The 24,488-nt window shown below is 40.8% G+C and overlaps 1 long non-coding RNA gene across 3 annotated transcripts in view; it reads left to right on the top strand.

Moving 5' to 3' along the window:
* LOC121448484 overlaps window positions 1-24,488 on the top strand; it is a 68,463-nt gene that overhangs the window by 27,965 nt on the left and 16,010 nt on the right. For 2 of the 3 annotated variants that reach the window (XR_005974368.1, XR_005974366.1), the window contains exons 2-3: window positions 10,349-10,526; window positions 11,094-11,212. The exons of the other annotated variant lie outside the window; for it this stretch is intronic. This is a non-coding gene — a long non-coding RNA (uncharacterized LOC121448484). The remainder of the gene's footprint in view (window positions 1-10,348; window positions 10,527-11,093; window positions 11,213-24,488) is intronic. 3 annotated transcript variants of the gene reach the window in all.

The raw sequence follows: 24,488 nt of genomic DNA, 5'->3' as shown, positions 1-24,488 counted from the left end.
AGGTTCTGGTTATTATGAATAATGCAACTATGAACATAGTTGAGAAAATGTTCTTGTAGTATGAGAATCTCCAGAAATCCACAAGAATGATCTCAGCTAAGAATCTAGGCAATAGTGGAGAGGGTACCTTAACTGCCCTTTCCCTGTAATCAGATTGATGACTACCTTAATTGTCATCATAGAACCTTCATCCAACAACTGATGGAAGCAGAGGCAGAGATCCACAGCTAAGCACTGGGCTGACCTCCTGGAGTCCAGTCATAGAGAAGGAGGAGCTATGTTATGAACAAAAGGACCAAGACCATGATGGGGAAACCCACGAAACAACTGACCTGAACAAGTGGGTACTCACTGACTCTGGACTGACAGTTGGGGAACCTGCATAAGACTGAACTAGGCCCACTGAATGTGGGTGACAGTTGTGTGGCTTGGGTAGTTTGTGGGGCCCTAGCGCATGAACTGGCTCTTTGGAGCCCATTCCCTATGGAGGGATACCTTGCTCAACCAAAATACAGTGGGAAAGGCCTTGGTCCTGCCTCAAGTGATGTGACAGACTTTGTTGACTCTCCATGGGAGGCTTCACCCTCTCTGAGGAGTGAATGGGGGTTGGATGGGGAGAAAGTGAGGGTAGCAGAAGGACCAGAGGGAGAGGGAAATGGGATTAGTATGTAAATTAAGATTGTTAAAAAATGTTATTGTGATCGAGTGGAGCATATCTTTAATCCCAGCACTCAAGAGGCAGAGGCAGGTGGATCTCTGTCAGTTCGAGGCCAGCCTGGTCTACAACCAGGACAGCCAGGGCTACACAAAGAGACCCTGTCTTGAAAAAAACAAAGAACAACGAAAAATATTATTATGAGCATAAAGGGGTGGCTTAGTTGGTACATACTTGCCTTGCAAGTGGTGGGGTCTGAGTTTGGTCCTGGTACCCACATAACATAGCTGTTAGTATTCAGGCATCTGTACTGGCCTGCCCTTGGGGTTTTGACAGGATATGTTCTCAGCTGCAGCCACTAAGAGCACCTCCTGTGCACATTCACTATGTTCCCTTTTAAAATGGCCCTGCCCACCTCCCATCTCTCTCTGTCTGTTCCTTTCTCTCTCTGCCTGTCTCTCTGTCTCCCGCATCTTTCTCTGCCTCTCTCTTCTCTTCTACTGCTCCTGTTCCCAGAGGCCAGTCTCCCCCTCCCCCTTTTTATGTTCCCTTTTCCCTTAATAAAAACTCCTCCATGTGAGTTCTGTCTCACGGCATCTTTCTCTCTTGAGCTGCTTTTTAAGTTACAGCAATAGCCGTGCGTGGTGGTACACACTTGTATGTAGCCACAGCGCTGGGTAGGCAGAGACAGGGGGTCCTGGGGTTCACTGGCCGGGCAGTCTAGCCAATGAGAGACCCTGTCAAGAAGGCTGATGACATTCCTGAAGATGACCCCTAAGGCTGCCCCTTGGCTTCCTTACACACAGAAACACTCATGTCCGTATAAAGCTGTTGTGCGTATTGAAGATATACACCACAAGAGTACGAGATTCAAGGATGTAGTGAAATAGTTAACAGAGTGAAACAAATTAACGTTTCACATAGCTGCCCCTTTTTTCTCCCTGTGGTGAGAACAATAATTAGCTCATTTAACAGAAATCCTGACTGCGGTGCATTGCTGGTGGCAGTGGTCCTCACACTGTATGTCAGACTTTAGCGCTGTTGCTTTTAGAGAGACTGATTTGTTTCTTCTTGACCCCTATTGCTCCATTTCTGTCTCTCACCTTGCCTGCAACCATTTTTCTATCCATAAAAATATTTCTCCTTTCGCAGAGAGAAATCAAAATAAAATTTTTAGATTCCCCATATAAATGAAATTATGCAATACTCCTTTTAGTTAGACTGATTTAATTTTAGCATACTTTTAATATATTTCACTTATATCAATATCTTTAAATTATCTCTTTAACATATAGCCAATATAAAAATATTGAAATGTTTTGCATTCTTCTCACATGCATATTTAATATCTGGGCTATTATTGTCCACTTATAGTTTGTGTCAGAACATTGGATTGCTACTAGAAATAGCTTCACACCTGGAAAACGGAATTCATGTATTCTGATTGTTTTCAACCTACCTAAAGGTTTTACAATAACTGAACGTCAGTTTAATATAAGTAATTAGGTAAAATGAAAACAAAATTTTAATCTCTCACTTCTCTTAGTCATGATTCCAGAGAAAGGCCTTCGTTGAAACTGTATCTGACTACAAAAATGGAAGAAAAATAGTCAAAATCATATTTTGTTCATTCTTAGCGCTTTTTTTCTGAGATGTTTATGAGGCAGAGATTTCATAGGTAGTTGTGTTGTGAAGTTCTGGGCATAGCTACGGAGTGCTTTAGCCTATCACATGCTCCACTGCTAAGTAGCTCTCTGATATTTTGTTTCTAAGAAGAATGAGACATGTTTCTCTGGCCTGTTGGGTCTTGCAGAGGATGCTTTGGGGAAACCAGTGGACCCTCTAATGTATTTCTAGAACTTGAATGGGTCTGGTCCTTCTTTATGTTCTTATTTCTACCCGTTTTTCTTAATTGTGGTATCTTAGACAGGTTGTTATTAGACACAGCACTTGACTGTCTTGATGCTTCTCTTGATGCCATTGCTAACTTGGGATATTTTCTTACTTTTAGGTTTTGCATTTTTCTTCCTGCCAGGTTTGGTAGCTGTTAGTCATTTCACTTATATCAAACCTATCCGTAATTGAAATACCCATTTCTCCTTTTCCTGTACAAGTGTGAGTAGTTTCATAATGCTCTCTGAAACACCTCAGTTTCAAAAAAGCAATCAAAAAGCTCTTTACCCACTGTCCTCCACCCCCCAGATACTTTTTGAAGCAGTTAGGCCTGTCTTTACCTGATATGACAGTTAAAGCTGTGTCACAGTCATTTGGGGCAGGAGAGATAAAGGGACTTAAAGAATCTGGGGGTGTGTCTCAAAATCCAGTAAACGGCAGATCTTATTAAAACTCGGCCAGATCAGAAGAAAGTTCAGGGCTTTCCATTTCGATTAAATTCTTGTAGGCTATATATGTATTTAAAATTATTTTATTATTGTATTTTTTTGTGTGTAGTATGAGTGTTTTGCCTATGTGTCTGTGTGTATATCACATCTGTGCCTGGTAGCAGGAAAGGACACTGGACCTTCTGGAACTCAAGTTACAGACAACTGTGTGTTCGTTGCAAAGAGTCTTTTGTCTGGCTCAAAGTCCCTGATCTCCACTACATGCTGGATGCTGGGTCCCCACTAGGACTCTTCCTGCATATCCCACTGGCTCCCTGTGTTGTAAAGATCCTGCAGCTTTGGGTGTGTGGGTCAGATCCCTTCACGTGCTCCAGCAGATCATAGATGGGGGTGGATGTTTGGACAGGCCAACTCATAACTCTGGATCTGGGCCTAGGAAGCTTTAGGGTTGGTCTGCCAGATGGGAGATGGGGATAGTTCTCCCATCCTTACAATTTTATGGCTGGCTCACCTACACCTTTGCTAACAGGGTTGGCTCTATTGTGTTGCCCTGGTGAGGTGCAGGGCCTGCTCTCCCAAGGGTTGCTGCTGGTGGGAATCAGGGATGGGTCTGCCACTCTTATGACCACAAGACCAGCTCTCCCACCTGCTTCTATTGTTGATGGGAGGATGAGGGGGTCACTTCTTCCCTGCCCCTGTTGCTACAAGACAGATGGTAATGGGGCCAGCTCTCTTATGGTCACAGTTTTGGGGATGACTCTCCCATACCTGTGCCAAGAGTGTTGGCTCAATTGTGCTGCTCTATATATTAAGTAATCAATTCAGTGTATTACACATGCTTTATTTCTTATAATAAAATCCTTTTTGTACATTTTCTTCCTGTGAGGTGGGTGTGCATTTTTCTTTTCTATAACCCTGTCCTGAGAGCCTTTAAAATCTTAGCCAAAGCTTTTGTATGCAGTGTTTTAGAGCTCCCATTTCCTTCAGGGAAGTGTATAATCTTGGGGTTTCCCCATGATCTGATGAAATGAAAAGCATTAATGATTGGTGTAAATTTTTTCTAACATTGTTTGGATTCTATGAGAGACCAGGGGAAAACCACAGCATAGAAGCCTTCTTGGGGGAGGCAGCAACACAAATACCAAAGCCTTGGACAATCACCAGAAAATCTTTCTAGTTTGCTGTCAGATTTTCTTTTTGTAATTTTCTTTCATTCATTTTTGTCAAAATTCAAGAGATAAATGAATAGCACCAAAATTAGAGATCATTTAATTTCCTTTCAGGAAAGCTGGAAGAGGGTGAGATTGTCCCTGTTTTTGGCAAGGAAAGGATTTGTGGAGCTTTTGTAAGGCTTGGTCTGATCCATACAATTTATATCCTCAGGCACTGACCCCAAGCAAGGTCAAAGTGCTTTTGTTTTCATAGAGTACAAATTTGCTCCAGATTCACTTACTCTTTGCTTCTTTCCAATGCCCATGTTAACATTCTTCTTAGATACCCTTCTTCATTGTCACAGCATCTATCTATCTATCTATCTATCTATCTATCTATCTATCTATCTTGCTTCTTAATCATGGGTTCATCAAGCCCCATATTGCATTCGTTAGACTTCCTAGAAAACTAACTGCCAGAGTGTCTTTTTAGTAATCTAGCCACCTTTGATGAAGTTTCAGTACAGTCATCTAGGGCTGCATTCTTTCCAGAAATGAATCTGCCTGAATCTGCCTATTCACTAAAGGAAAGTAGACAGCAGGTGGAGGAGCCAGGTGCCCACACTGCAGCTCTGAAAAGATCCCTTTGGGGTACTCCCAGTGTCTCGGAGGTGGTGCTGGGTGGCTAGGCAGAATGCATGAGATGTCGGGGATGTCTGGCTGTATGAGGTCAGAGGCAGAGCCCTGTTTGTGTGTGTAAGACCGCGTTTTTTCCCCCTCGCCTGGTGGTAATGTTGCAAGAACAGACTTTCCCCTCCTTGGCTCCCTGGGGTAAAATGGCTGCCAAGGTATTTTGGAACAGAAACTGAAGAATGTTCTGGCCACTGCAAGACAGTAACAAGGGTCCTTTGATATTGTCTGTGTTCTCGGTGATCAAGCTGGCATCTGTTTTCTTCTTAGGTTCTGAGATGTCATAGGCTATTGCTGGCTTGTGACCTGACTGTTTCTTTGAAGGGTGTACTGTGGGAGTTGACTCCTATTTGGATTGGAAGGCATGAAGGAGCAGCTTTTTACAGAGGAGTTCTCGGGGAGTCCACCAGGGAGGAGGAGGAAACCAAACACAGTGGGAAACATTTAACAATTAAAACCAGCCCTTGCCTGTGTGGTCCTGTAATTTACAATATCACTTTGTGGAAATGGACGGTTGGGAAGAGCCTGACAGCCGATAGAGCCAAAGACCTGTTATAGCCTGGTCTACAAGGCAGTTAAGAAAGTGACAAAATCTTCAGGAAGGATGTCAAGGACGAAATTAAACAGCTACGATGACCGCAGGTCACCAGACTTCTGGACCATAGCATTGCAGTTACATGACTGAGAAAATAGGACGCTTGGCTAAGCCCAGCCCAGAAACAGTTCTAAAATGTGTTATGATTTTCCAGGGAGCAAGCACTTTTTATTCATTTTAAGTCAAGTTTTTATTATCTTTCAATATGAAAATATTTTTAATATCTGTAACTATGAAAATGTTTTGGATAAAACCTACGTTTCATAATTCAATATATAATTATAAAATGAAAAAATATCATTTTATATTTGCCTAATCTTCTTTAAAATATAAAATATGGGGGGTTGAGAGATGGTTCAGTGGTTAAGAGTGTGTACTATTCTTACAGAAAACCTGAATATTATTCCCAGAACCCATGTTGGATGGCTCACAACTGCTGTAATACCAGCTCCAGGGTTCCAAAAGCACCTATAAATACACACATGAAAACAAACAAAAATAATAATTATTTGTTGTTTTTGTACCCTAAAAATACCTTACATATCTTAATAATATATAATAGGATATATTCTATATACAGTTACATACAATTATAATATATTAATATATAAATATATGTTATAAAATGCAGAACAATACATATTAATATATAACACACATATTTTTACATATAAATATATCCTAATAAGTCTTCACAAAACAATAACAAATGTATAAAATGTCAATAAGCAGAAAAATTACCTCTGTTCCCACCACTCAGAGTCAACCACTGTTCATAGTGTGGCATAATTTTTCCTTTTAGTTTTCCTCTTATATGTATGTATGTATGCATGCATGTATGTATTTATGTATTCCTGCCTCTTGACAAAGTCTCACTGTGTATCCCTTGAATGGCTTGAGACAAACTATGCAGACCAGGCTGGCCTTGAATTCATAGAGATTCACCTACCTCTACGTCTAATGCTGGGATCAAAGGCATATGCCATCATTCCTGGAATGTTCTGTTTCAACCAAAACCATAATTTTTTCTAGATTTACACTTTGTCATGTTTGTATCCTTCCTTCCTTCCTTCCTTCCTTCCTTCCTTCCTTCCTTCCTTCCCTTCTTTCCTTCCTTTCTTTCCTTCTTTCCTTTTCTCTTCTCCTCTTCTTTCTCTTCCTCCTCTTTTCCTTCCTGCTCTTCTTTTTATTGAGCACTTCTGCCTCTAGTGTGAGGCAGTGTGACAGGTATTTGTCACCTACCTGACCTTGTGGAGCTATCATGGTAGTTGTAATGTCTACTTTTGTGAGCTGTGACTGCATTTACTTATTCCTGTTTCATTATGTGTTGTTCCATATCTTGTTGAATTTTTTTTTGTATCTTATGAAGAATGAGGCATTATATCTTGAGGATTTTGGAATTTTGGATTAATTATCTAGATTTGATTCTCTGGAAAGTTCTTCAAAACCTAGTGGATTTGTGGAAGAATTCCTGTGTGAGTTGAAAGGATGGAGTTAAGTATCTGAAATGGTATATCCAGCCTTTAGTTGACACTTGAGGCGTTAAGTTCTTCTGAGCTTAGGGTCCACATGTAATCTACAAGATCAGTCCTGATTAGGATTGAGGAAAAAGAATCTTAGGGTGTAAAGATATAAGTAGGGCTAGGAAATAGCTCAAGCCTAGCTAAGCTTATATGGCCCAGAATTTGCTTCATAGTACTCTAAATAGGGAAACAAATGTGTAATAGTTTCACTATGAGCTCGGTGTACTATTCAGACTAACTCAGAAAATTCAAAGAAAGGCCCATGCTCATTGAACCGCAACTCCCACCCCCTCAGGGGTCCTGTCTGGAGGTACACTTCCCAGCTGCACAGTCTCAGACATATCTGTTGTCCTGTCCCCCGACTACTCTAAAGCTCAATTTTCTCATGTGGAATCCAAGTGACCTCTTACAGTGTTGTGACTTTTATAGGAGAAAATATAAAAGAACAAACAGAATGGGTGGATTCATAACAGATGCCCAGTGGAAGTCACAGCTATCCTCCTCCTTGCTGCTGTGGCTGCATCTATTTTGATAATCTGTCTACCATGGCTTTTGCGCTGCCATTCCCTGTCCTCTAAACACTCTCAGCCATTGGTTGTGTCTTGCTTCAAACACAATGTATTTTTATAGAATCAAATATTTTACCTTCTGACTTCTTAATGCTGTGATCCAGAAGACTTACCAGTTCACCGAAGATGACAGCTCTTTAGGCTAGCTTCCAGTTCATTTCTTCTCCTGGATGGTTTATGATATGTTTATGATATGATATGATATGTTCCATATAGGCCAGCCTTACTGAAGCTTCCATTTTTTCGGTTCTAGTCTTAATGGTTTGCTTGTACCTTTCTCTCCTTACTGACTTGCTTGTTACAGCATGTCTGGAAAGCAATGATCTGTCTCGACACAATATCATTGTTCTTTTTCTAACAATAGCAAAGATGACTGCTGGCTGAATACCTCTTTAGTGCTGGGCACACAAGTCTACCAGGGTCTTCAGCCTCAAGGGGGAATATAATTTTCTTCTTCTATGGAGCATCATGGTGTGGTTCATAGACATCAAGTAACAAGCAGGCTCACTTACGTGGAAAGTGGCAGAACGAAAGTTGAAGCTTCATTGCCGAGCACTGCACTATAGTGTATAATGTAGGAATGGCTGGCGAACTGTTTAATCTTTTATATCTGTCTGATCTTATACTAGATACTGGCTTAGTCAAGACTCAGAACTTTACTTTAGGAAGCAGCATATTATATATTAAAACAACTGGTTCATTCCATGGTTCACACCTAAGATCTGCCAGATTATATGCCTTAGCCGAATGGGGATATTTATTTTAACTTGGCTTTTCCTCTACCCCCACTGGGATTTACTCAAATGCCAATTAAGTAGAGTCAAGTACCCCATGTCTCACAGAAATCAATATCATCTCTGTGTTTCATTCATAACCCAATATTAAATCGGTGCTAAAATTTTTCTCTTCATACTCTGCCTAGTACTGTACTCTCAGCAGAAGTGCATCTTTTTGTAATAGAGGCTAATTAATACAAAGACCCACAACCAGCCAAGGGGCAGAGAGTAAGAGACTATTCAGTGGTCAACTCGATTGAGAGAGGTCTGTATCATAGCCTTTCCACCCCAAGGCTCAGGCATCATAGCAGGAGGGATGGGAGCAGAAAAATTGTAAGAGTCAGAGCTAGTGAATGTCTGTAGTGAAACAGTATTTGCTGGGCACGGCAAAACTGTTGTACACAGGAACTCACAGTGGCTGGGACTGTAGGCATATGACTCATACAAGAGCAAGCCAGCAAAATCTCAGTATGGATTGGGGAGAAGCCTCATGAAATTCCCTTCTAGGTGAGATGCTAATGTCAAGTAATGGCTGTCGGAGGAAGGAGACTGTTGTCCATGGATGCAGTAGAGAGGTCACCCATGCTCCAATAGATGCTCCTACACTTATGTACATACAGGCAGAGCTAAATGGGTCTTAAAAGATAGAACACATGAAGTTTCGAGGGAAAAGTGGTGGGGGTGTAGGAGAGGATTTGGAAGGGAAGAAATGGGAAAGGCATTTGATCACAGCATGTTTATACGCATATGTGAAATCCACAAACAATAAAAATGGGTCATTATCAATATTTATTTGGATCAGTTCATAGATTTATACAAGCAACCTTCTAAGGTAAAATTTATTACCTTTATGCCTTAGAATCTGAAGTTTAAATGAAGAGACTTAGGGAGGTTATATAAGTTGTCCAAGATAATGCAGAACCAAAGCATTAAGCCATGTTTTGTTTTTTTCTTTTTGATCGAATTGCACATGGTAGGAAAAAATCCTACCCCTAAACTACATTATCAGTCTTTGAGCCAAAACAATTGTATCCCAGTGTCTTTTGGACTCAGAGCTTTTGGGCGTTCATGGTGTCTCTTGTGTCACACAGTGAATTTCTATATACTATTCTAAAGGAATCAGTATGACTTACGACTAATACATTTTCTGCAGGGTAATTCCAGATTCTGTCCAAACATAGAAAAATTCATGTTGAAAATGAGGTCAAGGCCTTTTTGATAAGTGGGCTACTTTAAAAAATTATACTTAAGTGACTTCCCAAGGATTGGTATGATTGGATGGATCAAAGCACCTCCCCAACTTTATCAGCACCATATGGGTCATCTACATTTTTTTGTACTCTCAAAATGGGTTGAGAGAGATGTGACACTGGGTTCTGTTTCTGTGTGCTTTGCCTCCAAACACTGCCCCCACCTCTCTCTCTGTGTATGGTGTGTATGTGTATGACACGTTTATATATGTGAGCATAGGTGTGTGCAGGTGTGCATGCGTGTGTGTGTGTGTGTGCGTATGAAGTACAGAGGTCTAAGCTGGTTATCTCCCTCAACCGCTCTTGAATAAGGTAGGAAATAGCAATGGAAGTAGGGTCCCCGGCTCAACCAGAGCTCACTGACTTAGTTAAGTGGGCCAGCCAGGGAGGTCTAGGGATCTGTTCTTGCTTCCTCAGCCCTGGGATTACAGATGTGGGCTTCCAGACCAGCTTTTGAATGGGTACTGGGGAGTCCAAATTCAAGTGCTCTTGGTTGTGTAGCAAGGCTCTAAACAGAACCCTCTCCCCAGTCCCTTCCTATAAGCTGTGGAGGCATATTTACTTTGGCACTGATTATAACATGAGCAATTGGTAGTCTAGGTAGAAAAGATGTTTCAATACCAATGCTGGTTTTTTTTTTAGTTTTAGATAAGTACAGACATCTGCTATCTTTTCTTGGTAACACTGGCAAGCATGGGATGCACTAGTAAGAAACACACCGGTCATTACGAAGCCTGGCTGGTTAAGTTGATGTGCTAAAGGAAATCGCATTCTTTTTCATATGATGAATCATACAGGTGAAACTGAGTGGCGCCATCTGGGCCAACAGCTATAGCAATCGTACTTAATCTCCATCAGTGACAGATGGCTAAGATAACGCTGACCCAGATGACGGCTCAGGCTGCACTGCCTCGGAATTCAGGTTTGAGGAAACAGACATGCAGATTCAACGATGGCTTTTCCAAACATAACAGGGTAAGACTATCATCACTTTAATAATCCTCAATAAACAGTTGCTTGCTAACCTTCAGGAGAACAGCAGCTTCTACCAGTGTTTAAAATATTTGGGCTATCCTATATTCAGGCAGAAGGATGTCTATCAGTAAGAGTTGGGTGCCTGACTTGCCTCAAGCATATACAAGTGAGAGTAAGGGAAACTTACCCAACTGGGAAAAGGCGGTCTTAATGTAAAGGTGTGTCTCTCCAGTCCAGCCCAGCCCTGGCCAGGGAGGTCCTTGTTCTTTGGGTGTGCCTGTTTATCCCTACCACACCTACTCCTGTTCTGGCTCCACAACAAAGAACACAAGTACTCCCATTTTCTTTAGATGTCTGGGTGTCTTGGGATTGCTGGCAGTCCCTCACCTCCTTCCCTTCCCCTGTGTGTCCAGATAGGTGCACAGTCTCTTGTTTATTCAATTCCTGGCACATAGTAGGTGCTTAATGCCTACTTTTTTTTTCTGGATTTGAATTTGACTTTTCTTTTTATTCGTGTGTCTTAGCTCCACTCTTTTAATTCATAACCTACATATTTTTGTCCTTCAGAAGTGTCTGTACAAAAACCCAACAAGCAGAACCATCCAGTGGAGAGAGCCTAGATCTTGGGGTCAGAAAGGCCTGAAGTCAAATTGCCACTTGACCATTAGCTGCCATTATAAACTCTAGTAAGTTACTCTTTAGACTTTGATTCATGCACGCGTACCTTGTTATTAAAAATGTTTAAGTTGCTGTACTAAATAATAGGGTTCATTATGATACCTTTACACATGCAGACCATTGTGCTTTGATTACATTTTACATCTTTAAAATCGGTATTAAAATGTCCTTATTAAAACATTGTTGCTAGGACAAAGAGAAAAATCAGGATTCATAGGATATTACAGTGTTAGCTGCCTAATCACATTGTTGGACGGTCACTCCTGTCACTCCACATTTCAGGGCAGATCCTTCCTAACCATTTCTTTAATCATATTCATTGTGGAATGGAGCATACGGCACCAAATTTAGCCTTTGAAAACATTTAAAACACAGATATGTGGGGTGGGGGGGCATAAGGTAGATTCGTATAGCCCATTTCAAGTATGTTTTTTTTTTTTTTGGAACTGAATTTACTCATCAAATCCAGATTGAGCATGCACAAGTCCTATGCTCCAGGTAAGATACAGTTCTCCAGGTGTCTCTTTTGCAAGTTATACAAAGATGTATACTAAATTTTATGTTGTTTCTTAACTCCTCGTATAGTGGCTACTCTGAGACTTTTAAAAAAGAGCAGATGCTTAAAATGATGGCAACAGCCCGTTCCCTTCTCCTCTATTGTGTCTGTTTGGTCCACAAGATCTGAAAGTTTAAAATGCAGAACAACCATCAATCAGTGTTTGTAAACCCTGAGCCCACTCGTTATTTATTTTGAAATTTTACCCTATCTGGACGCTTTAAAAAGAAAACCTGTAAGTTAAAATACTGTCCTCTGTGTGCATGTTCCCTATATAGTTTCAGTATTCTACTGTTGGCCATGACAAACTAATACTTATCTCCTACATCATCTCAGCATCTTGGAGCACCTTGGAATTGTTCAAACCCGCTGCTAGTCTGAATGGATAGCAGCAATGTGGGGTGCCCGCTTAGTAGCCAGTTCCTTCACATCCTTGTCAAGTGATAACTCTTCATTTACCAAGCCCTGTGGTCTTCATTAGTCCTTTCTAGCCCCAAGTAAATCAGGATGTCACTAAGGCAATTTTGGCTATTTCTTTCCTTTTCTGGGGTGGGGGTTAGGCAATCAACACTTGATTTAGTATGAATGTGGAATGCAGCCTTGCTTAAGAAATGGAAGGAAAAAAAAATGAGAAACTTTGGGTTAGTTTCTCTTGGTCTTGGAACAAAGCAAAACACAATGATTCATAATTTCTTGAATCTGGTCAGTTTTGGTCATCATTGCGTTAGAAAAGATGTCTTGGAAGATAGCATAAGACCCTGTAGGGATAAGCCTGACGGACCCGCTGACAGGGTATGGTATGTATGGCAAAAGAGAGGGTAAGAACCTAGGTCCTTTGTTAAGATCGCTGCCCCGCTGCCCCAACTGCCCCGCTGGCCATGGAGATGGTTCTTACTGTCTGAGCTATTCTTAACTGCTTTCTGTTACGAGCATCTGAAAGTACACCAACATCAAGAACAGCTTGTACTGTTTATGCTTTCCTGGTCCTTTCTCTTCAGAGATGCTGCATAGAGATGCCTGCTGCTAATTATAAATATTTGTCCTCAATAAACTGAATTTCCCCCCAAATGTCAACTCTCCTTATGAGCAAATTGTCCTTGCTTTCACCAAGTTTCTTTAATTTATCAGCTACTTTGTGATTTTTATCCTGTCCTTGTATCATCTGTACTAAAAGTATTATCCTTTTTTTGTTTTACTAATATTAATGTTATCAAAATTTTGAAATGAATACTATCCCACAATGAACAAATCTCACAAACATAAATTTACATTTTTATTTGATAGTTACATATCTTGTTACTATGTAATAGTAAAAATCACATATATTTGCACCAGATTTTAGCAATGGAATTGTAGTTTCAAAAATTTAGTTGTGTGTTTCTACGTGTGAATTTTAGCTCATACATAGTTTCAAATTTAAGATATGAAAATGCAATGAGACATTTAGTATTTTTTTCGTTTTGAATCTATTTCAGTAACATAATAACTTTTAGACTCATCTATTGTCCTTCAAACGTCACCTTATTTTTATAAATTAAAAGTTTATTGTCTTTGAGAACTGCATCCATTGTATTTTGATCATATTTACCCCCTTCTCCTCCCAGATCTACTCCCCCACTCCAATACCTACCCAACTTCATGACTTCATTTTTAAAGAAACTCATGCAGTCTCAATAGCGCTATCCATTTACTGTTAGGTGTGTGAGCATCCTCTGCAGCGTGCTAGACCTCCCAGGGCCACAGGCTTAAAGATAGGTAACTCTGCCTCTATTGGCAGCTGTTAGCTCCTGTGCATTCAGTATCATTTCTATAGTTTGTTATCCCCTTTCATTTGTAAATGAGATACACTTATTTAAATAGGAACTTCCTGTTTTACTATAGATGGAAAGCCAGTATCATTTGTCTTTCAAGGAAGATCATCATCAAAAGAAATTCCATGGGCTGTTCTTACTATCGAAAAGAGTGTGACAGACGTGGTAAAATTATTTCACTACCAATTAGGCCTATTTGTTTTCCATAATCAGAAGAACTAAAAGAAACTGTCCAAGTGGAGTCCCTTACTGTTTAAATGTGTCTATCAGCATGTCAAAGTCATCTAAAGCCACCCGGTAGCCCACCAGTGATCCCCTGCTGGGACACTAACTGCCTTCCGCAGACTCCTCTGCAGAGCCCCTTGTCCCAAGCCGTACCTGCTAGAGTGAAGTTCAAAGGGACCCCCCCACCCCAGGAGAAGAGACAGCTAGCAAGCAACCCTTCATTGCTCAGATTTTGGAAGGTCATGGAAGCAGTTAATACATATATGTACTTTACACGTACCCACATTATACATATACACCATGTATGCAAGGAAAAAAAATAGCCACTTCTGATTCTCTTCATTTCAGTAGTGTTGAAGTTTGTGGACTCATATGACCCAGTGAGAATTTCTGATCAACTATAGCTTTTTTTTTGCTCAGGCAAAAGCATGACTGCATTCATATACCTATGATCACACATACACTGCTATAGAGATATGATCATACATGTGCACACATGGAGCTTTCACAGCTCAGAAGTTTAGAACTCTAGATAGCAGTCTGTATTTTCACATGTACAGTTTGATTCAGTTCACCGAAAACTGTGGTTGGATGTAAAACATGGGTTTTGAAGGCATCTGCCAATGACTAAGAGTGGTGTGTTAATTTAAATGTGCTAAATTGGAGCACTCCTTTCCCCTCCATGGCTGCTTTGAATCGACATGAGTTTCCCTGGTACTGCCTTCCGAGAGGCTCCAAGAATGAGGTCAAACTCTATAAAAGGAAAATCGACCAACCCTTAAAGTCATCCTGGTGAACTTTAAACACCACTGCATGTACCTAGTAAAATTGTCTCCGGGCACGCCGACTCCCAGGCTTGGGTGGAGTTCACATGGGTTGTTTTGCTAAAACAAACAAAAATGACTGCGAACATTGGATTGCTTTTGTCTGAACTCGAGTGTCTGGATGGATCAGCACAGTAGTGTGCCGCATACCTGTTTGTCAAACCAAAGAGAAACCCAAATAGACACTTACTCCTTACAGGTGAACGCATAAATTCCACATGGTTGTAATTTGTGGTGGTCCATTTGCTCTTCAAAACCACCCCACACATTTTCCAGTCCAACAATTCTTCCTTTAAAAGGCATGGGATGAACAACAATGTTAACTAGACCATTTTAATCTCTAATTTAAAAAGATATCTTAAAATTCAACTGTAGATTTAATAAGACACACTCTCATTTCCATACATATACAAATTTCATTTAGTATATGAAACTAAAAATCATAAACTGAATATATTTCTCAAGTTTTTAATTTAAATTTATCATTATATCGAGATAGTAGTTAATTTCAAGCAATTATGGATGGCTAATTCAAATTTGAAAAAAAAATTGAGTTAAAAGTAGTGAAACATAGTATATGCATGTATGAAATTCTCAAACAAGAAAAACGTAGTTGAAAAATATCAAAAACTGATCATTTTAACAGGACATATTTTTTTGCACAGCAGATTTTAGAAAAAATAGCATAAAAATTGTACAGCAGGTCACAGGCTCATTACTTCAGTGAAACCCTTTGTTTTACGTTAAGATCCACCCAACAATTTTCTTCAGTTTCATGTTTGCTCATTCATGACTTGGCCAAAGACATATCAAAATTACCAAATGTCTCAAAATGTTTTCTAGTCAGGCAGTGATAGCACACGCCTTGAATCCTAGCCCTCAGGAGGCAGAGGCAGGTGGATCTCTGTGAGTTCAAGGCCAACCTGGTCTACAAGAGCCAGTTCCAGGACAGTCTCCAAAGCTACAGAGAAACCCTGTCTCGAAAGAAAAAGAAATGTTTTCTAATGCCAGTAAGAATGAAGTTAATGTGCTTTACGGAGTTTTGAGCTTCATTTTGTCTCTGGAAGGGTCTTAGATTTAATATCTTAATAATACCATGAATTCATAGTAGCCACAAATGAAATATGAAAATTTCATTACTTTTATCTTTGAAAATTGTTTTTTCAAGAACACACAAAAATTAGCTAAATTTAGTCAAGATGGGCATGTTACACTGATTTGGGCACATAATTTAACTTGTTGTCAATTAAATTATAATATTGCCTTTGTGGCCTGTAAAAATGTAAACTCAGTTGCTTAAGGAGTGGGTTATCTGTGCCAACATTTTCTCTGCTGATGTTGGAGATAGAAGGTGAACTTTGTGAAATGCTTTAAGACATTTTTAGTGAATATGTGGGAATGTGATTTTAGCAAGACAAGATGAGCCCCTTTGGGTTATAGAAAATACAAAATCATTTTCTCTCATTTAATGATCAAAATGTTTGATGTGACCATGCACACACAGTGTTTGTTGCACAGGATGGAGGTTAAGAATAAGTGACATGAGGTAATAAGAATAGGCTGAGAGCTCTTTTTAGGAATCTAGCCAGGTGGTGGTGGCGCACACCTTTAATCCCAGCCCTCAGGAGGCAGAGGCAGGTGGATCTCTGGGAGTTTGAGGCCAGCCTGGCCTACAAGAACTAGTTCCGGGACAGCCTCCAAAGCTACAGAGACACCGTCTCGAAAAACAAAAACAAACAAGCAAAAAGAAAACTCCAAATCACTGAGGTCATTATTCTTAAGAGCATATAATATATACATGTCTATGCATATGTGTACATGCATAATTATAAGCAATATCTTTTAGTATTGATTGTATTCTCAGTGATTAAGCTGTGTACCATTTACACGAGTGCTTCAAATTGGTGATCAACCACAAATGTTCCCTCACAAATAATCTCCTTAAAGCAAGAGTCAACCTTAAATTTCACTAATGATTCCATCTAGATTTTTCAGAAATCATTTTGGTTCAGTTCAGTAATCATAGAGTGAGTGTCTTAGTGTGTGGTCCTGGGCTACTAACGTAAACTTACCTGAGAGCCAGTTTTTAAGGTCTAGACTTCTGAGCCTCTGAGCTACATCCGTTTCCCTGTTAGCTGAAGTTCCGGTAGGTCCAGCATGGCTCACACATTAGGAGACTGGAACCATCGCCCTAGAGGTACAGTCTGGAGACTTCATTTCTCTCACTCGAGAGAGTAGTGAATAGCTTTCCCGGCTCCATGGGCCTGGAAAACTGCTGTTTCCCTTTTCTTTTTGTGTTTTAACGGGGAAGGGAGAATTGAGCTGAAACGCTGTAATTCCTCCGGGACTCCGTCATCTTCCTTTTCATCAACATTGTCATGAGCATTTACCGTATGTCAGGCTCCGCGCTAATCGCCTTGCAAATGCGATCTCATTTAATCCCAACAGTGGGTTTTATGATTGATAGAAAACAGGAGCTCCAGTTCATACAGCTCCCTCAGGACCCAGCGGGATGCCAACTTTATGACTCTCAGGGATGGCTCTTCCGTAGCTGTGATCACCTGAACATAGAGGACTAGCAGGGTGGAGAGAGAACATTGGTTGTGTGCTCTCAGCCAGCCAAGTACTTCACATTCATGGCTGTTATTTATTTCATGCAAGAAGCCATGTTTCTGCCTTCCTATTACAGTGCTTAAAGCTGGGCTTCAGGAGCTTGAACGTTCACCCAGAGTCACCTCGCTGCCGATGGAAATAGCTCTTATTAGGGTAGGGACCCAGCTCTCGGTAGGGTAAATTCGAGGGATATTGCTTTTCTCCCTTCTCCATTAAACCCAAGTTTTTGGCTAAGCTTTCAGTCATAAAACTGTGTGATTTATGGCAAATTAGTAAACTGCGCTGTGGCTTTGCCGATTAATTTGTAAGATAAGAACAATGTAGTGGGGATACCAAAGGGACTTTTTTTTTGAGAATTATACGATTATGAATAGTAAAATTCACTTAAAAAGTGCTCTGCTAATATCATTAAATCCTGAGGGCAGAAATTAGGTGCAAAACATTCCAGTGTGAACTTTAGGGAGGACTGAGAGATGAGCTTCTTAGCGAAAGCAGTGAGCTGTGCCCTCTCTTATAAGATGGGAGGCTGTATCCAGGGTTGGAAGAAACACTTGTAGATAAGAGGGAGTACTCAAAATCACACCAGAGGTGGTGGGGAAAGGAAAATCCTGGAGAAGAAGAGGTAATTGCACTACCATTGAGCTCTTGTTTACCAAAGGAAGAAGGCCAAGACTCCACTGCAGAGATCTGACTTGAAACAATTACTTTTAATTAAAATAAATCATGATCATCACTAGAAGATATATGTTACCTTTTATTTGCTTAATAATAGGAAGTGTATGTGTGTGGTTTTGACCTGTGCAAGATTCCTACAAGACAGTTTGAATAAAGATATGAGGGCAATTAAAGAGAAAGACTTAGAAGGCACATTTTTAGACTCAGGACGGTTCAGCCATATACAGGAAAGCTAAAGGAACAGAAGAGAAACCACAGAGGCAATTGGTTCTATAAACAAAGAATCACCCACCAACTTTTGAGGTGCATGAAATGACTTGAAATGACTAAAAAACAGAAGAAAAATGGGTTAGAGGAAATCACAGAATGAATTAACTCCAGAGGTGATAAAATGTAAGCACTTTCAAGAAATAGACTTCACAAGAATATTTGAGTGCCCCTTTTTATTTAGGCCTGAGCTGGATGTTAAAGGAAGCAAAGTGGGATGGTCTCTACTCTTAGGCTCAAAGTCCAGAATGGCACCCTGGTCCTCCTCCTGACATGTGTGCATGGCAAACTGAGTTGAGGGTGACAGTAATTTTCTGGGTATGAGACTGTGTATCTGGGACCTCTGCTTGGCCAGCCCATTGGATGGTCCTCAGACTCTGGTTCCTGGCTCATGTGGAGATCTTTAATAAAAGCGATGACGGAGGTCTGTGAGTGGAGTGTGGTGATTACCTAAGTGATACACACAGAGGTTCAATGGCTTGGGGTAACGGACTCGGGACCATCTGAGGAAAAACAGTCAAAGGCAAGGAGAGAGGATGAAAGCAACGTGGGCCACAGTCACGCTTGCCTGCAAATACAGGTCTGCTACTCCAGTATCCACATGTTGCCAAACTTTTAATAACCTGCCGCTTGTAACTTTATAATAAAACAAATTAAAAGAAAAATAACTATTTACTAGGCCCCAAATGACCTCATTATAACACCGATTCTAGATTTCTATGTAGACATCGACCAAAAGTGAATGACTGAGTGCATTAATGAAATGCTGCCCTCAAACGGAACTTGATTACAAGGCTAAGCGTGGTTCTTTTATAGCTGAGTGTCCCCCAAGAGCCTGCTCCTCCTAAGATGAAAACCAGGTAGGAAGCAGGATTGCTGAGGGCTCCCTGTTCATGCCTTGATGCTCTGTGTAGCATTCTGACCCCAGGCAAGGCAACGGACCTTTTCCTACGCTTGCTGGTTGTTTGACTGTGACTTGTTAGTAACATTCAGACTGTCTTTCACCATTTTAGTCATGTTGTGGGTCCCCTTAGAAAGAGCTGAAGCTGTGAGTCAAGGAGTCACCTCTCACTTACAGTTCAAAGCTGAGATGTGAAACAGAGACTAAAATCCCCTTTCCCACGCACTTGTGTCCTGATTACGATCCTGAAGAGACTTAGAAGGCTCCAGTCCATTTAAATATTATGATGAAACAATAACAAAAACATTCCCCACCATATAGACATGGCAGTGTGTATTTTATGTTAAACAAGGGTACAAGATAAAGTCTTTATGATGGTTAGTATTTAAAACTGAACCGTCGAAAGGAGGGGAAGAATTTTATTGAATGTGGTTACCCACAGAAGTTGGGGAGGGCTAAGGGTGTGAGTAAGAATTAGGTGTATAGATCTTTTGTTACCTGATTTTTGAAGCAAAGTGTATCATATGTTTTCAAAAATAAGGCAAAAAATGGAAGAACAAACTCCACTTGATATTTCAATATGGCCAGTAGTGTGTTTGCTTTTGGGACCATTCAGTCCCTTCTTCAGCAGATGTTCCAGATGCTGATAAAGCTGCCACGCTTACAGCGCCAACCCTGCCAATTACTTGAGATGTTCTCTCCACTTCAGTCCCCCCAGCAGCCCTTCCATATGGGCAACACTGATCATGTTTTCACAGGGGAAAACCAAGCACTGGGAACTGATCTAAGATCAGAGAGGCTGTCTTTTCAGAGCCCGTGACTGGCATCTTTCTCCCTTCTGAGCCAGTGCCCTTTCTCCTATACTGAGCCGACCACACCTTTCATACCAGGATGTGTTGATCACACCCAGAGACCAAAGGACACATTGGTTTGATTCACAGAGTCGAACGCTTACCGTTCGAGAAAGACAGCAGTGGTGGAGACAGGCGAGAAGGCAAAGAGACCAACTACCAGCAAGAACCACGTTGGATAGAGTTAAACACAGGCAGCCCTGGCATTCAGAAAGGGCATGTCTTCAAACTGCGGAAGTCTGTGGCAGCTTTCCCAGCGATGGGCCTTGCTATTTAGCCAGCAGAGAGGGGGCTTAAGTCCATTCCTAGCAGCGGGAACAGCCTGTCTGAAAGCACAAAGTTCTAAGAGAACCCTCCATTTCTGAGGACTAGCCAGTAGTTTGGCATGCTGGGAGCACAGAGTAGTGGAGAGGAATGAGGCAAGAAACGGGAAGGGGGCTCGTGAAATTTAAAGTTAGACTTTACCCCGAAGCAATGGAAGACTGGGAAGGAGTTTAAGTAGTTGAGTAAAAGGGAATGAAAATCTAGAACTCTGGGAAATTGGCAGGGTAGATGGCTATGGATAAAAGGGTCCGTGTTTGATGATGAAAGATTGTTTGGAAGAGCGTTATATCACACTTTTTATTTGTTTTGTTTTTGGTTTTTTGAGACACGGGCTCTATGACATAGTGCTAGGTATCCTGGAACTTGCTATGTAGACCAGCCTGGCCTCGAACTCGCATTACAATTCATAACAGAAGCAAAATTACAGTTATGAAGTAGCAGCGAAAATATTTTTATGGTTGGGGGTTACCACAACATTAGGAACTGTACTAGCGAGTCGCAGCATTAGGAAGGTTGAGAACCCCTGTTCTAAGGGCACAGTGCAGGGAGTTTTAGTACATGTGCTGAGTAGGGTAACCAGCCTCACAGTCATTTGGGAACATTTCATCCCCCTAATGCTCCTCAACGCCTGTTTCCACCCCCAGCGAACCACTAACGTGTGTTTTGTAAATGGCTTCATAGTTTGTATTTTATGTAGAAGGCATTTTATATAGAATCATTCCTTTAGGATGTTTTCAGGCCTATAAATGGTATCAGCTTCAGCCTCTCTGCGGATAATAAGTAGTGTGTGGGAAAGCCATACGCCATATTTTGTTTTTCCATTAAGTGACTGAAGGACATTTTAGCTTTCCCTACCACTCGCCTGTGATGAGTAAGTCTGCCAAGCATTCCTGCTTATGTCTTTGTGTGAATATTCTTTCCCTCTTACATGGACCTCAGAGAGTAGGCTGTTACATGGGTGACCACTATTTGACTATTTATGGAATTGTCAAACTGATTTTCTGAGTGCCTATGTCATTTTATACTCAAACAATATACTAAATAATGTGCGAGGGTCCCCACTTCTCATTCTTGCCAACAAGCGTCTGTCCTTTTCTTTTGGCAGACTTAAGTTTACGGTTTCATTAGCATTTTCCTGATGAATATTGATGCACGGCAATGTTTTGTTAGACATTCATCATCTGGTGAAACATCTATTTAAATCTTTTGCACATTTAAAAAATTGGGCTGCCTGTCATTTTACTATTGAATTAGAGTTTTTGGTAGTCTAAATTCTCATTTGAGAATAATACTACATTATTTAAAAAACACATTTATCTCTATATTCCTAAAATTATTTTAAATTCCTCTAACTTTCAGAGGGAGCCTTCAAGGGAATCACTTTTTACATACTAGTCCATGACAAAAAAGCTATTATGAAAATTGGTGTTTTCCTTTGTTATTGTGGTCTTCCCTGACAGCTGCTATATGAATCTTGGCTTTGTAGACTTTTCGTCATCCTGCGTCTTCTTCTTAGCAGTCCTTCATAAACAGACAGAAAAAGTCCACCTAACTGAGCTACATGCTGCTTTGAATTCACCACGAGAATCTCAAACTAAAATTGGGAGTTGGAGGAGGCAGTGCCAGTTTTTTTTTTTTGTTTTTTTTTTTTTTTTTTGGTTTTTCGAGACAGGGTTTCTCTGTGGTTTTGGAGCCTGTCCTGGAACTAGCTCTTGTAGACCAGGCTGGTCTCGAACTCACAGAGATCCGCCTGCCTCTGCCTCCCGAGTGCTGGGATTAAAGGCGTGCGCCACCACCGCCCGGCTGGCAGTGCCAGTTTTAAAGTTTGTTTTTTTTCTCAGTTTATAGCTTATATATTTATATTCAACCTGAAATAACTGTTCTTTCCAGCAAATATGTGTCAATGCTTATGATGAAAGGTCACCCTTTCATGGAAAATTGTTCTGTTTTTTAATATGAATATATGTATATTTATATATATATATTGAATGTATACTTTTTCTTTATTATTTTTATTATGAATTTTTTAGTCCTTTTTTTCTCATTTTACATATATCCACATTCCCACTCCCTCCCCTCCTCCCGCCCCACCCTTTCCCCAGTGCATCTCCCACTTTCACTCCTCAGAAAGGATAATGCTTTCCTTGGGGAGTCAACAAAATCTGACACTTCACTTTGAGACAAGACCAAGGCCTTCCTCTGTAAATCTAGCCTGAGCAAGCTATCCCTCCAGGGAAATGAGTTCCAAGATGCCAGTTCAAGTCCTAGGGATAAATCCTGGTCCCACTGCCAGTGGCCCCACAGACTGTCCAAGCCTCACTACTGTCCCCCACATTCAATGGTCCTAGTTTGGTCCTATGCAGGTTTCCCCGTTATCAGCCCAGAGTCAGTGAGTTCTCACTAGCTCAGGTCAACTGTTTCTGTGGGTGTCACCATCATGGTCTTGACCCTTTTGCTCATATTATTGCTCCTCCCTCTCTTGGACTGGTCTCTGGAAGTTTGTCCCAGTGCTTTGCTGTGGATCTCTGTATCTGCTTCCATCAGTTGCTGGATGAAGGTTCTATGATGACAATTGAGGCAGTCATCATTCTGATTACAGGGGAAGGCCAGTTTAGGTACCCTCCACTATTGCTTAGAGTCTTATCTGGGGTCATCCCTGTGGAATCATGGGAATTTCCCTAGTGCCATGCTTCTCACTAGCCCTTTGATGGCTCCCTCAATCAAGGTATCTCTTTCCTTGTCTTCCCTCTCTGTCCTTCCCCCTTCTTGAGCATCCTGTTCCCGCATGTTCTCTTCCTCGCTCCCTTTCTCCACTTCCCTTTTCCACACTCCCAATCTTTTCAGGAGATCTTGTCTGTTTCCCCTTCCCAGGGGGATCCATGTATGTGTATGTTTCTCTTAGGGTTCTCCTTGTTACCTAGTTTCTCTAGGATCATGGCTGGTTATTCTTTGCTTTACATCTAATATCCACGTATGTGTGAGTACAACCATATTGGTCTATCTGAGTCTGGGTTACCTCACTCAGGAGGGTTTTTTCTAGTTCCATTCATTTGCATGAATATTTCAAGATGCCATTGTTTTTTTTTTTCTGCTGAGTAGTACTCGACTGTGTAAATGCACCACATTTTCTTTATCCATTCCTTGGTTGAGGGGCACCTATGTTTCCAGGTTCTGGCTTATTATGAATAAAGCTGCTATGAACATAGTTGAGCAAATGTACTTGTGGTAAGGGTGAGCATCCTTTGGGTGTATGCCCAAGAGTGGTATTGCTGAGTCTTGAGGTAGATTGATTCCCAATTTTCTGAGAACCACTACACTGATTACCAAAGTGGCTGTACAAGTTTGCACTCCCACCAGCAATGCAGGAGTGTTCCCCTTACTCCGTATCCTCTCCAGCATAAGTTGTCTTTGATGTTTTTGATCTTAGTCGTTATGACTGTTGTAAGATGGAATCTCAGAGTTGTTTTGATTTGCATTTCTCTGATGGCTAAGATGTTGAATATTTTCTTAAGTGTTGTTCAGCCATTTGAGATTCTTCTGTTGAGAATTCTCTGTTTAGACCTGTACCCCATTTTTGATTGGATTATTTGGTAATTTGATGTCTAGTTTCATGAGTTCTTTATATATTTTAGAGATCAGTCTTCTGTCTGATGTTAGTGAATATCTTTTCCCATTCTGTAGGCTGCTGTTTTGTCTTAGTGACTGTTTCCTTTGCCTTACAAAAGCTTCTTGGTTTCAGGAGGACCCATTTATTAATTGTTGCCCTCAGTATCCATGCTACTAGTATTATATTTAGGAAGTAGTCTCCTGTACCCATGAATTCAAGTTACTTCCTACTTTCTCTTCAGTGAGGTTCAGTGTGGCTGGATTTATGTTGAGGTCTTTGATCCATTTGGACTTAAGTTTTGTGCTTGGGAATAGATATGGACCTATTTTCATTCTTCTACAGGTTGACTTCCAGTTATACCACCACCATTTGTTGAAGTTGCTTTCTTTTTTCCATTGTGTAATTTTTACTTCTTTGACAAAAATCAGGTGTTCATAGGTGTGTGGATTAATATTCAGGTCTTTGATTCAATTCCATTGGTCTACCTGTCTGTTTTTATGCCAATACCAAGCAGCTTTCATTATTGTAGCTCTGTAATAGAGCTTGATGTCAGGGATCGTGATGCCTCCAGAAGTTCCTTTATTGTACAGGATTGTTTTTGCTCTTCTGGCTTTTTTGTTTTTCCATATG

The sequence above is a fragment of the Microtus oregoni genome, unplaced genomic scaffold (assembly GCF_018167655.1).
Source record: "Microtus oregoni isolate MIOR12 unplaced genomic scaffold, Mior012 000005F_ref0000423, whole genome shotgun sequence".
NCBI classification, from domain to species: Eukaryota; Metazoa; Chordata; class Mammalia; order Rodentia; family Cricetidae; genus Microtus; species Microtus oregoni.
Note: the sequence above shows the minus strand (reverse complement) of the source record. Positions and strands in the feature narration are given on the sequence as shown.